Below are 12,721 nucleotides of genomic sequence, written 5' to 3' on the forward strand. Positions count from 1 at the left end.
TGCAGCACCTAAAACTTGATGGAAACGTATATGCAGAAATCCTGTATTAAACTTAAATGTGAAATCTTCTGATTTGGAAGCATTGCAGTTTAATTGTGCAAACTTTAATACTTCTGTCCAATTTTGTAAATTTTTTTTTTTTCAAAGATGCTTAAACTAAAGTTTAGCAAATGATTGTTAAGCAAGTAAGCATATTTGTATGTTGGGTGTTCTTCATTTTCATAGAGACTGAGTTGAAACAGAGAGCACTAACTGCTGTAGTTGGAGTAGCCAGGCCTTCTGTGGGGACTGCATTAAATGCATCAAATCAATGTTGTGCTGCTTATTTGCTTTTCTATTATTATTTTAATGAAATTAGGATTTTCTTTGCTCTTTTCAATGTAAAATTATTTTCAAGATTGTGCCCCCTTGGAAGAAAGAAGTTGCAGATTTTGTGGTGACAGGGAATTGTGAGGAGTTGTGTTATTTGCAGCTCTGGTTAACATCTGGTCTGACAGAATGGCATCTGGAATAATAGGCAAGGACTAGGCAACTACAAGGGCCTGCCTAATCACCAGTTTGGTGTGTATGGCCTTAGGCAGTCTTGCTTTCAGCATTTCCATCTGTAAATAGGATAGTGGAGCTGGATAGGACATAAAAATGTACTTTTATTTTTTCTAGACTTGGATTGCTTGAAGGCTGAGATAATTCTGTGTTTATTACTGGACTTAGATGCTCGGCAGTGGGTAATAATGGGAGGAGGAAAGAGCAATACTGAACTCTGAGGGAACAAAAAAAGAATCATGTAATAGTTGTTCACATAGTGGCTGCCTACATGCTGAGAATGAGTTAGGAAAATTTTTGAGGATGGTTGAAGATAATATACATGTGCGGGAAATTAAGCTTTATAATCAGTCTTCATTGCAGCCATTTGGGCTCAGTAAATTAACTTTTTGTCATTTTTTAATTTATTTATGCAGTTATTTTAACTGTCAAAAGTTATACTTAGTTTACCTCATAGTACAAATCCCTAAACAAGTCCTTGCTGGATGAATTACAGCCTTATAATATAACTAACACATCCTCTGGCTGTGGAGCAGTTGAAGATAACAGTTTCCATCTACCTGTCATTGCTCATACACTGGAGAATATCTCCTTGTGGTTCAGCCAGGAAGACAGAACATTTTCATGATCTTTTTCAGTGTGGACTCAGCTCGTTTTCCTGTTGTTGCCTGTTGCTCAAACAGATGACCCTGGATAGGTGGCTAAAGAGGGCTTACCCCCAGTGGTGCATCAGCTCATCCATGAGTGATAGCCTCCTGCTAGCAGGTGGTGGTGGTCAGCTAATGCTGTCTTGAGGCATTGAAGAAATTACAAGATATGTGTCCAAATCTGCCTACAAAGAGCATAAGCATAACTGTGCAGGGTTGGACATGAAGCTTATCTGGTGTTACATCCTGCCTCTACATATGGGTGAGTGCTGTGGGTTCTGTTTTTCTCTCACGCATGGCACTGAGTGTCTAAGACAGGGAAAAACAGCAGGCAGAATGTAGTGAGGCTTCCACTGCCTCCAGTGGTTTGGGGCTTGAAGATTTCCTGAGCAGGAGGTTAGTTATGTCTTTAATAGTTCTCAGTGGATTTTTCCTCTGTGAACTTGTCTAGTCCTTTTTTGAGCCCACGTAAATTTTTAATATCCAAAGTATCCAGTTACTAAGAGATTCATTATTTAACTACAAATCTAAGAAAAAGCATCTTCTTGCTTTGTTTTGAGCTTGCTTCTTGATCTGTTAGATAGCCTTTTGTTTTCACTTGGGAAAAAAACATCATTTCTGTACTGCTTGTCATTTTTGTAGAGCTCTGGTGGCTCCCCAGTTACCCCTTTCAGGCAGATTGCTGGGTGTGTGCATTTCTTCAAACAAGGTATTCTTGCTGTTTGCTTACAATTTATCTTTGCCTCAATTCCCTGTACCTTTGATATCAATAGACAGTGTTAAGGAGTGAGACAAAATCTGTGTATAGTTTTTCAATTCCCTGTGCCTTTGATATCAATAGACAGTGTCGAGGAGTGAGACAAAATCTGTGTGTAGTTTTTAAGTGCAGGTCTCTCATGGCTTGATGGAGTGGCATTAATGATGTTTCTATTTTCCCCCAGTTTCAAATAATTGCTAGTCTTTAATATGTTTCTTGTCCATGCCTGAGTGTAGAGTAACAAACCAACCCAGTTATTATATATCTATTTTAATGACAAGTTCTCATTTGTTCATGATAGTTGTTAGTTCAGAACTCATTACACATGCCATAATATAAACACTACTGGTACTAATGGATGGTGAGATTACTAATTAAAGGATATCACTCTGCCAGGAAGATAACAAGAGGATGTCTTTATATGATCCTAAATCTTTGTGTGACAGGAAAGTAGAACAAAATTCCAGAGAACTAAAATTAGAAAAAAATGGTACATGAACTATGTAGAAGACTAGTCAGTCCTTTCAAGTTACTTGACTTAAAAAAAAAGTAGACAGACTTCTCCTGAAAGTCACTTAAATTCCTTATTTTTGTCTGAGAAGTAAAAAATCCAGCAAAATGAATATGAGGGTTATTTCTCTCTATCTACTTTTTTTTTTTTTTTTTTTTTTTTTTTTTTTTTTTTTTTTTTTTTAACAAGGATCCTCTTCTTTGAAATAGCTTTACACATAGAAAGAAACATCATATGAATACTGGGTTTTACAGGGGTCATTTCTTATCTCTCTGGCTGAATGCAGTAAGTCTGGAAAGTAAAATGCAAAAACTATAAGTGTCAAGGAAATAGTTTCATGCAAATTGGAGTTAACCCCAAACTCCTTGGGCTCAATTCTGACTTGTTTAAGCAGGAGATCACCTGGTGAAACTGGCTTGTAGTTGTGCGTTTCATTAATTAATGAAGCATATTTCATTTGGCTGATATATTTTTCCCCATTATTAGAATATAGTAACAGTATTCTTGAATAATCACTAATTTGGTAACAGTTTTTTTTTAATTTATGATACTGCAAGTGATTTAATTTAAACCCTCAATAATGTATCTTTAAAAGGCTTTTAAGTGCTTTCATGGCTCTCATCTCTGCATTTTGTGAATCGCTTTCATATTTTAAAGGTAGAGGATCGTTTAAACTGGCATGTTAAGCTTGTTTGCTGAAACTGATGTGTTTAATATCCATTCTGTCTAAGTAGTGAGAAATGTAGCAGTGTATAGTAGTGCGCTGGCTGTATGGTAGATTGAATGGAAAAAAAACTGCCTTTAGGCCAAATTTGGTCAAGACATTTAGTGACATTTAACATCACTGAACAAAACCCTGCTTGATTAGGAATCTCAGTTCTGCCCTCCATATGTGGAAGTCCATATCTGACTCTCTAAACAAATGTTACATCTGTTTGTGTGTGTGTGTTAGAACTCTCACACCCCCACCCCTGTTAAGTGCAGTACTGAGGTACATGTGACTGTGATATTACTTGCCTGATCAAAAGGATCTAATCGAGCTTTGTATTCCTGAGCTTTAAGAGCCAAAAAAAAATTCATATGGAAAGTGTTTCATTTCCTTTAAAGCTAAGTGGTAGTATTTTCTTCTTTTTTAAATAAGCTAAATATACACATTTTAATTTTTCCCCCTCTCCTCCTCCTTCTGGTCTTACAACACATTTTACTTTGTTGCCCAAGTGCAGAAAACTTTGCCAGGAAGAAGGGTGAGCAATGCTTCTGTTTCCCATGACCCTCAACTCTAATGTTGTTCCAAGAGCTCACTACTTACAAATGCCTTGATAACTGCTTTCATTCCTTTCATCCCTCCCCCGCCATCCAGCCCAGGCCAGTGGGACTGATCCTCCTTTGAGCAGCTCTCTTCACATAACAGGAGAATCTACTTCATGTAAAAATCATGGAAGTTAAAAGCATTGAAAGATATATTGCAGATTTTTTATAGCTGAGAATCTGCATGATAATTGCTGTGCAGTGATTTATTCTTGGTTGCATAGAAGCAGCTTCTTAGAGCTCCCTGTTTATACCAGTAATAATCTTATTTTTTATTTTTTCCTCTGGATAGATATTCAAGTAGGGGTAGTAGTGGGGACATTGCATCTCATTCTACATGTGCTCAGCACTGAACTGGAAGAACTGATTTTGGTCAGATGGTCAGAACTCTGGTTTCTTAAGAATGTGTTGCAGCATAGGCTTTAATTATATTCTGATATTATATTGTATATTTTTTTTGTCTGCAAATAGGCACATGTATTTTTTAAAATTTCTTTGGGTACATGGTACGATTAAGAACAAACAGAGAAAAATGTCTTACCAAGTTCTACTGTAAGATCATTTGATGCACCAATACCTTACATTGCACTAGAAATCTGGGAATTCCCATGTTTTTCTGGCAAGTCCCTAGCTGACAGACAGGAAATCACTCTCTGCTTTTTAACCTCTGGCAGCATCTGCTCTTAGTTTCTTTGTCCTCTCTTTTGTGGTGCTTCTCTGCCTGCTCAGTGTTGCTGGGATGTGCCAGAGCGAGTGAGAAATGACGTAGCATGCCTGATAAACCATGTTTCATTGGAAGAGTCTGGGGGGAGAATACTGGAATGTGGACCCAACTCCCTGGAAGAGTCTGACACTGTTCTGGGAAATAAACATCCATGGGTGGTGGAAGAATGTGGAAGAACATGAAAGAGCATTTGAAATCCCCAGAAGGAGCAAGAGAAAGTATGTTGAGGGTCAAAACAAGTTTGCAGGGATGAAAATTTAGGAATCTTTGAGACCTTCTTGATAGAGAACTATGGAGTAGTTTTATCAACAGACAGGGAAAATACTGAGAGTGCAGATGAGTTAATAACGATATTCAGTTATTTATGAATGGGAAAAAGGCAGGGAAATATGCCTATTTTCTAAGATTTATTTTTCTCCAAGGCAGAAGAAGTGTTGGAATATTTCAAGCCTTTACAGTGGATCTTGGTCAAAAAGCATGCAGGATGAAAATAAGCGTATCTGCAAAACTGTCATTATATAGAAATGTTTTGGTTGAATATAATTTAGAAAAATATAATAATAATATGCTAGAAATAGTACTAAGTTATACCCTTCAGCCAATCTTTATGATTTCAGAAGTTAAAGGAAACCAGATGCTTTCTGAAAATTCTAGCCATATTTGTGGAAAAAGATTGTAAAAAATTGCAGTGATGGCAAAGGAAAATTTTCTGTTCTACCTTGTACCATGTGATTAGTCACTTGTAAAGTGTAATTCTGTGAATATGGTTTGATGATTGAAAGGTTTAGACCATGGTAATTCCCTGCAAAGTCAGCTTGTTTTCTAATCAAACGCAGCAGTCTTATAAACTAAAATATTGAGAAAAGATTTTGTAAGAGTGAGGTAATGAGAAATAAAATACAAGAATGTGAGAGTGTCGAAACAAAATGACATCACTTAATATGAGAAAGAGCTATGAAGTTACATACATGCTTTAACTTCAGAGAAACAGATGAGCAGTATGTACAGTATGGTGTCCTCCATATTCAGGGCATACATTTTTAGGTGCATTTGTATTATTTAATGTATTTATACTTAGGCAAAGTCAAAACAAGTTGATCATTTTATAGACATTACACTTTTGCATACTAAACAAAATTTATTTTCATTAATTTCTTTCTGGGCTGATTAGGTGAATAAGGTTTAGGTTTCTACATCTACACACAAAGTGAGTGGGAGTAAGGAGAGTAATAGTGAAAAGAGGGATGGAATATTATCAATATTGTCTTTTTTCTGTATAGTATTATTTAGGTTTTTTTTTTTCAGGGAAGTTTTAATGTTTTCTGTCAAGTAAGCATGCAAATATGGCATAAAAATCATTAAACATCAGTGTTGTGTTATTGGAGTGTTCTCAAGACTGTATTAGATAGTTGCTTATTGTAGAGAAGTGCTAAGAATATCCAAAGTACTGCACAAGTGTCTAACATAAGGAAGCTGTGACTGAGCAGTGTTGGTATGAATAGCTATGAAGTTTATAGAACATACAGACTTTCCAGTAGCTCTTGCCTCATAGTGTTATGAAAGTGGGGATTTTGTTGCATTTGATCAAGGGGATTTCTCAGTACTTTCTAGAATGGGAAAGTAAATTGTGCATTTTTCTCATGGAAATATTCATGAGTAAGAGAACGACACTGAAAAATTTCAGTGCCTTATGTAACCCCAGAGGAATGCGGCAATGCATGGCGACATGTTGACATATTCTCCTGATGTCCTTTCCCTGGAGATTGTGGGAAGAAATTAACTTCCCTGAAATTAAGAGCAAAAGTATAGAGCCTAAGGTAAAAAAGTAATGTGGGATTGTAGGGGTAGGGAGCTGGTAGAGTTGTTTGTTTTAGTTGCTTATTATTGTCCCATGAATAGCGAGTTGGTGAAGAGTATGCAGTGATGAAGCTGACAAATAAAGAGAATAAAGAGTTTATTGAGAGCAACAGTGAAAGACTGTGTAAATACAGAGCAGTGGCCCTAGAGCTGCAAAATCTCTGGCACTGGGCACTCAATTCTCTATTCCCTTGTGTTGTTTTCTTGTGGATTCTTTAAAAAGCATTGTGGCAAGTAGCCAGCTCCATTCGCCCTTGCACAGACTCTACACTGTGCCAGCCTGTGTTTTGCCAAATTAAATTCTTCTGCAGAAGTTTGGATAAAATGTGGTTGCTCATAAGAGGAGAGGGTTTTTTTCTTCCTTTTGTCTTCTTTTTTCTTAGACAATCAGAAAATTTAATATGATCCAGAAATTAACTCAGCTGAGAATAAAGAATAACAAGTGTGTGTAAATAATTTCATCAAATAGACTTCTAAAAATAGAAATACCATGGAAAATATTCCATGCAAAGGAAAGACTCCCATATTGAAAGCCACGAAACCAAAGACGTCAGTAAATGCATCAGCTGACTAAACAAATCTTTTTGTCAGCATTTAGAAGGCATGTTAACATGCACTGTAAATTGCTCTCTTAACTACAGATGATCTGGATGTGTTATGATGGTGATATTTTATTAAATTGGGATTACCTGTTCTGACAGCAAACCTCAGAATTCTTTTCATATGCAGTTGAAGGAATTTGTTGTATTACCAGCATATGTGCCGACATTCCTAGGCTCGGGATTGCTGATTTGTAAGACATTTTCAAGTTCCCTTATTTGTGCAGACCTGCTACCATATATGTTATGAGTAGGAAGATTTTTCCAAATGAGATAATTACCTAAAACCATTGATAATCCTTTATTTTTCTTTTTAAATTAGTAGTGAGCACTGAAGAGTAGAAAGGCAAAAATTGCGAAGAAAATGCATTTTGGTGCCCTTCTCTGAATTAGGACCTACTACTGTGAAGCTGGAAGTTTTAATGAGAAAGCCCTTAAGCTAGGAAGAAATTTGAAATATAGTAGTGATATATGCAGTCTTGTATGATCACTGCTTTTAACTGCTTAATCATTCATATTGCCTAAATGTAATTGTACTTCCAGCTTCTGTGTTTACAGTCTATGGTGTGGAAAAAGATATCCCACTGTGACATGTTCTACTTACAATCAAATTGACTGTAGCAAACACAGAAGCTGTTGAAGTTCAGTGCTTCTCAGTGGGGTGTTCTTGTTCCTCCAGCTTATTTCTGGCTGTTGATATAGTTCGCATCCTTGAAGCTCATTTCCTCATAAAATAACAAAGCCAAGGAAGTTCCCTGTTCACTGTAGAAGAGCATATAATGAACTATTTAAGGAGACGTATCTCACAAGTGGTTTCCTGAATAAATAGTGTTTTACAGATCTGTATTTGTAATACTGAAAGCCCTTTTCCCCACTTTTATGAATTTTTAAATGCTTCCTTGCTTCTGTCGTTTTGTGTGGTAAGACTACTGCAAATCATGCTTATAGCTTCTATTTCACAATAATAATGTCTCTCATATAAAAACTACTTTTTCAAGTGTTTAGATAACTTAGCCTGAATAATTGTTTATAGAATGAGAGTTGCTTAAGAAATAAATCAAGAAAATAAATCTATTTTTAAAGAAATTTAAAAATAACCATAATAATGACTCATTTTCAGGTGCTGAGGTATAGAAGTCAACGAACTAGATAAATGTTTCTCTGCATTTTAGCATGCTGTTTTATCAAGTACTCTGGCAATACTGATCAATTTCTGCTGTGTTTTATTAACATATTGCAATGCCTTAATGCTGAATTTTGCTGACTAGCTTGGGCTTTAATAAACTTGTATGTCAGTGCGTGACCAAATGAGGTATCTCATCAAGCAGAGCACCACAATGCATCTATTCATATCTGGTAGTGGACTCATACTGCCCCAAAGATTTGAAACACCGAAGGTGACTGTACGTGGTCTCCTTTCCAGTCTTCAGCTGTCCTGAAATTCAGCTGACTGAAGGATTGCCTCTAATATCCTGCTAGGTCAATCATCACCCCTTTGCTTCTGCTGTCTTTGAAGCCATGGAATAATAACTAGCTTTGTGTCAGATGGCCAGATATGTTGCTGTTACTGTATTAGCCAGAGTGTCTGTTGTTTGAAGTCCCATTTACTGCATTCCAGCTGGTGCTCAGGAGTTCATTTAGGCATGTTTAATCTTATGAGATTTCAACTGCTGTTTTTCTTTATTAACCCAGTGAATGATACCAAGCTTTCCCAGGATGATTGACATCAGTCAGGAAGAACATTGGTTATTGGAACTCTGTTTGTTAATGAAGTCATCTTTGTAAGCAAACAAGTGGAAAGACTTTGACTTTGATGTGTTTGCTGAGAACACTTTCTTGCAGGCTGCTGCTAGGGTAGGGGTCCTCTGCAAGTGCTCCAAAGTTTCTGCTTTTGGAGATTGATCGATCCCTATCAAAAGTTTGGACTTTCTGCTGTTCTTCCAGATACCAGCCTGGCAAAACCAAACAAATTACAACCTTCCTAGCCCAATAAAAAAATTGTGCTTACCAACTTGTGGAAATCTTGTCAAGTATCCTTATCTGTAGGACTTTGTCCTTGCTGTGACAGGCTGTGCCATGCCAAAGCATATGCTTGTTGTTTTATCCTTCGGGAAACAGCATCCATCATTTCATCACACTGTTGCAATGTATTGTTCTCTCCTCCTCTTCAAGACTTTATATAAGAAATTATTTTATGATCTACTTAAAAAATCTGGGACAAGAAAGTGGAAGAGCAATTCTGGTGATACAAAGGGTTTGGATCATAGCTTTATCATCCTATATTCAGCTGTAACACTCTGATACCTAAAATAATGTATCACAATTCATATTGCATACATCTCTTTGGAAATTTCAAAGAAAGTGAGTCTTAAATAAACCTGCCTTATAGAATAATCCAGAGGATTTTTTGTTTGTTTTTGTTTTGGGGTTTTTTTGAAAAATATGTGTTAAGTAGATTAATCAAATATATAAAACTTAAGGGAGAAGTGCAATAGCGTAATGCATTTCATGAGTCCTTGGAGACTTTCCTCAATGGATTATGACTTTTATTATTCTTCCATTTGCATTATGATAGTGATGGTTGGTATTGTATGTACCATATGCAATACTGGTGTTATATTACTTTATTGTGGTTAAGCTTTGTTGTAGTTACCCTTTTGATATTTCCGGTCACAGTGTGGTAACTTCTTTAGTGCTTCCTTTGTCAGCTCCACAAAAAAATCTGTTGGTCAGTTGATTTCCTGCAACCCTGACTAAAACAGGCTACTGTCACAGTTATCTCCTTGCACTGGCAGTATGTAGTGTGTAGATGGCTACTCTTAACTATGTGCCTCAATGCAAAATGAAACTGAATCCTTCTCTGGAATTGGAGAAAGCAGGGAACAAATACTAGATGTGAGTACTCTAGAACATACATATTAACAGAGCTGCCCCTCTGGCAAATGGGGGTTATCAGGTTGCATTTTCACTCCTTTGCTAGCACCCAGAGAGATTACTTCATATAAGTGCCTGCAGAAGAGCAAGGGTTATAAGCTCACTGACACTTTCAAGCAGCCATCCTTCCCAGATGATAGACTTGTACTGACAGTCAATAAAGTTGGTGAGCTTTTTATAGTAACTTAGAAGATCAGTTGTCTCTGCTTGAAGGAAAATTTCTGCCCTGAGCTAAGTGAATGTCCTATTTCATGTGGATTCAATGAAAAGAGGGATGTGACTTTACAATGTACTTGCTCAATAAGAGTGACTGAATAACGCCGTGAATTCTAAAAAGGTGATTTGTGTGGTGATTACTTTCCTTCTAGAAGCAGCAGTATGCATAGAGGACTCTCAGTGGCATTAAGACTTTGGAATATAGTGATAAATGGCATCTTGTAAAACTGGGAGAGGTCTCTGCTCTGTCTGCTCTTATTTTTTTTGTCCATCATTTGCCTCTTCTTGTTTGGAGACAGCTGCTCTTAAATCAGTTTTAATTCAGTTTTGAATCTTTGTATCTTATAGAAAAGATAAGCTCATTGCACAGCTGCTCCTTTCTGTGACTGGGTTTATAATTTTATAATGATTTACAGTGATGATGCTCTTAAGGAAGTGATAAATACAATCAAGTAGCAGTTTGGTCCAATGTGGTGATTCAAGTGCAATGTCAGAGATTTAGAGAGTAACTCCTATTTCAACCTTTAGGAAGCTTTCCAAGTCAGTTGGAAATTTCTGTAGAATAATATTTTTTATCTTTTCAGGTTAGATTAACTTTGTACAGAACTTGTAAATGAGTGTTACAGGAAACATCTGACCTTAGAACTTAATTTTATTTTTTGCTACATTGAACAGCTTTAATCTTATTATGGTCCTGTCTAATACTCTCCAGGTGTTAGGAAAGGCCTCATATAGAGGCAGATATTTCCAAATGGTATCTTGCTGCATGACTTTATCAAGTTATCTAGTAAGCCCCTTCATTCTTCATAGCCACTATATCTGAGCTAGGTTAAACGTACCTCCGTCGGGTTCAAAATGTATCAGCTGTGTCTGATTTGCTGATTGGAATCATGTATCAGTAATCCAGGGTATGAAATGGAGACTCCACCTTTGGTATTTTTAACATTTATTTTCCTTTACTTTGACATTTGTTCCACCAAACTCTGCATATGTGGGAGATGATAGAGGAGAGCTGATGCTCCTCCCTCATTTACTCTCACATTTACAGAGATGCTGTTCATGATGGGCAGTTATTAGATTGTCCAAAGCAAGTAAATCTGCATTCCTGTTAGCAAGAGTTACGTTTTACATTCCAGTGTGCTTGCAATATAGAAACTTTTTCCTTCAGTTGCTTTAAGGCTATGTAATTCCTTTTGGCATCAGTTGCTATACAGCAATTTTGTAGAAGGGTTAGTGACTCAGTGTAGTAACTTTGTGAAAGAATGAATAATAAAACTGTGTTTCTTCCCTTTAAACTTAAAATATATTGCTCTGAACAAATTCAAGTTTACATCTTTCTAAAAAATGTAGAACAGTCATTTACTTAGCTATGAAAGATGCTGTATTTGCATAAAATGCAGTGCTTCATCTTATAAAGATTATTGTGTTTTCATCTATACTACAGTAGGAAATACTTTTTGTTCAGCATTCAATTTGTTAGTACACTTAATAGTATAATCTTCATGCGCAGCACAGTAGAAAATGTACAGTAAGGATGCAATGAATCTGGGTACCATTCTTCACTCTTTTCCATGTGCTCTATCAAAAAGATACAGAATTTGTTTACCCAGTTCTTTACATCTTAGTTATTGATCAGATATGCATACAGAATTCCCTACTAATAGAAGAAAAGGAAAATATGTTCATATCTGTATTGTCTAAAGATGATGGATCTCTTTTTGGACTGATGTACTCGATAGCTGTAAAAATACAAAAGGAGCAGGCATTGAGTAAATTCTGGGCAATGCAAAATCCAGGAAGGGATTCTCTTGCTTGATTACCTTTAGTTAAAATTTTTAAAAAGCAGTCATCTTATTTTGTATATTTTTGTTTGACATCTTTATTTCAATCATTCTTCAGTTCTTATTTAGGATAGTGAAATGGTTCTTACTGTTGGAGATCACTCGAATTTAAATAATGATTTGTGTGTATGGGAGTTGTTTCTGTGTCGGTTTAGGATATTAGGCCAATTTGCATATTTATATGTTAGGTTTTATTCCTGCCTGGAAGAAGGTTAGCCCTCTTAATTTTGTGTCCAGCATTGAGTGAATGAGTTTTTATGGCTTTATTATAACAGAGAGTAAAGAAATCACAGAATCACAAAATGACTGAGGTTGGAAGGGACACATGGAAGTCATCTTGTCCAGCCTCCTGGCTTAAGCAGGGCCAGTTGCCAGGACCATGTCCAGACAGCTTTCCACTATCCCCAAGGGTGGAGGCAGATATGTGATACTTTTGAAATAGAATTTGTCTTTGCTGTCATTCATAACTGAACTTTGCCATGAATTTTCCTTAGATTTAGCAGATGTCAGAATCTTAATTGACAATTTTCATAGCATCCAAATAGATCCCATAGATGCAGCCTTCAGGACACAGAATATTGTTGCTGGTTTCCTGGGCTCATCTAGATGTGGTGTTTTTAAGTCTTGACCGAGTCCATTCATTATCACATTCATCTCTCCCTTTGCCATTAGTGTTTCTAAAAAGAGAAGAGAACAGATTTATGGACTTGATATTCTGTAATTTTTTAAATGTACAGTTATAATGAAATTCTGTGGTATAAAGTTTTGATTGCTGTGTGAAATT

General features: G+C 36.4%; 1 protein-coding gene across 1 annotated transcript in view; it reads left to right on the forward strand.

The window, feature by feature from the left end:
- Positions 1–12,721, forward strand: part of ARHGAP42 (Rho GTPase activating protein 42) — a 139,771-nt gene that overhangs the window by 18,500 nt on the left and 108,550 nt on the right.

The sequence above is a fragment of the Erithacus rubecula genome (assembly GCF_903797595.1).
Source record: "Erithacus rubecula genome assembly, chromosome: 1".
NCBI classification, from domain to species: domain Eukaryota; kingdom Metazoa; phylum Chordata; class Aves; order Passeriformes; family Muscicapidae; genus Erithacus; species Erithacus rubecula.